We start from the raw sequence: 2,585 nt of genomic DNA, 5'->3' as shown, positions 1-2,585 counted from the left end.
AGACGGGGTTTCACCATGTTGACCAGGATGGTCTCGATCTCTTGACCTCGTGATCCACCCGCCTCGGCCTCCCAAAGTGCTGGGATTACAGGCTTGAGCCACCGCGCCCGGCCTACATCGATAATTGTTAAGTTGCTGGTGGTCAGATATTAGAGGAAGCACTGTCAAAGCAGGATGGTCAATACACAGAGGTATTAGGTAAAGTAAAGGCTGTGTCTGCATTTTCCATGGGTCAGCTTCTCCGCAAACCTTCTTTTGTTAGAAGAACCTAGCTTCATCTATTTTCCAGTTCTGCCAAGCCTTCTGTCTTTTAAGGAGGCAGAATAAAAGCCCCAATGCCAAATAGTACAGAATATTAAAATTGAAAAGGACTTTATATACCAGGGCTCCTGACGTTTTGAGGGAGTTGTAGATCCAGAATTTGGTGAAGACGATATCCCCCTTCCCATATGTTTTGCATGTAATTTCAAAAGGGGCACTCCAAAAATCAATAATCCATGGATTAGCTAGGGCAGATCTTCTCAGCTGGTGTGTGTGTGTGTGTGTGTGTATGTGTGTGTGTGTGTGTGTATCCCCTAGACTCTAATTATTTTGAACCAACTGGCAGACCTTTTTTCCAAACTACACATAGAAAGTCGCTCTGCTACCACTGGACATCTAATTTCTCCAGTGCTTTGGGGCAGACAAACTAATCTTTTGCCTGGAGAATCTGTCAAAACTCTTTATTCTAGCAGCCTCTGATGTTCCATTGAGGGATTTGAAACATAGAAGTGATTGTTATAATACCAGCAACCAACTTATGTCCTAATTAAACATCAAGAGTGCTTGCATTCCCAAATTCATGCTGGGAGAGAATATACTAAAATGTTAATTAGCGATCTTCTCTTGGTGGTAAGAATGTGGGTAATTTAAATTGTGTTATATTGTTGTGCATGCTTCTAAATTAGCTACAGTGAATACATATTTGGGAGTGTGAAAAAAGCTTTAAATTTTATTTTAAAAAGTGATAGGTCACAAAGGAATGTAATTAACATTCAATTATTTATATTAATAGCTGATAAAAAATGTCTAATAATTTTTTTTTCTTTTTTTTTACAAATAATGCCAGTTTCATTAGAGTGTTCTATGGCCCTCCAGTGACAGGCATCCTGCAAGGCCAGATTTCAAGGCCAGATTTGCTTGAGTCTGAGAATGACACACGTGAAGGTAATTCATGTCCTGGATCTGATGTTCCTAACAGTAGATCTAGAAAAGCAGTGGTTTTTTCTCTGTTTGCCCCAAACTCAATGTCTGCAAGACACAAGCTACATTTTAGTTATTCAAAGTTGTCCGTAGCAACTTTCTGTTTGCACTTACAAATGCCTTTCACCACCCATTGAGATCCCATGACTTCCCTTGTAAGTTATGTTGATATGAAATGTTATACTAAGTTTCCAAATGTTGAACCACCCTTGAATTCTGAGGGTGAATCCTCTTGGTTCCCTAGGGCTTCTCTTTCAGGGCTGACTTTGACTCTGAAACATTTACGATAGGATGGGTTTGGGGAATAAGATTTATAGATTGATTTATGTATTTGGCCTGGTCCCCAGATTTTGACAAAAGTATCAGGAAAAGGGGAAGAAAAGATGGAACTTGAAAATGAGAAGAATGGTTTTGTCTTGTTGAATCAGTTCCCAGAACATCCTTTGTAGTAGAGAAATCAAGTAATGGGAGAAGTGGAAAGAAAACAAAAAAATCAGTGAAGCTAAACCAATCTACATAGTGAAGAGAGAAAGGGGAGAAAGACTTAAAAAAGATATATGAGGTAAATATTTGAGGCAAACTCTGAGGCATCTGGGAAGTGGGAGCTTTAGAGTGGTCTGGGAGATCTGGGATAGAGAAGAAGGGATTTGAAGAAGGATTGGTCTCTCTGGGTATAAACAAATCCCTTTTAATATATTTTTGAGAGATGCAAGCAAAGATTATATACTGGATTTAATTAATTAATTAATTATTATTTTTTTTTTTGGTAGAGACAGGGTCTCCCCATGTTGCCAGGCTGGTCTTGAACTCCTGGCCTCAAGCGAGCCTCTCATCAGCCTCCTAAAGTGTTGAGATTATAGGGATGAGCCACTGCACCTGGACTTTTGGCCAAATTTTGACTTCTGTTGTTCCTATTCCACTTTCTCATATCTTGCATTTTGTGTTTCTTCTTTTTTTATTGATTACATTTGCTAGATGTTTGCTTATAAGATGGTGTTTTTTAAATTTTTATTTTAGAGAAGTAGTTCTTCTTTATAACGATTTTATTTTTGCCTTTATTTCTTTTCCTTTGCTTTCTTTTTCTTTTAATAAAACTTTTGAGTCAAATACAAAGTTCACATACTTTAATATTAAGATTTTCTATGGCTGGGCATGGTGGCTCACACCTGTAATCCCAGAACTTTGGGACACTTAGGCAGGTGGATTGCCTGAGGTCAGGAGCTCGAGACTAGCCTGACCAACATAGTGAAACCCCATCTTTACTAAAAATACAAAAAATTAGCTGGGCGTGGTGGCAGAGGCCTGTAATCCCAGCTACTCGGGAGGCTGAGGAAGGAGAATCA

Source organism: Cebus imitator, unplaced genomic scaffold (assembly GCF_001604975.1).
Source record: "Cebus imitator isolate Cc_AM_T3 unplaced genomic scaffold, Cebus_imitator-1.0 Scaffold206, whole genome shotgun sequence".
Classification (NCBI taxonomy): domain Eukaryota; kingdom Metazoa; phylum Chordata; class Mammalia; order Primates; family Cebidae; genus Cebus; species Cebus imitator.
The sequence above is the reverse complement of the archived record's forward strand: the minus strand, read 5'-3'. Positions refer to the sequence as shown.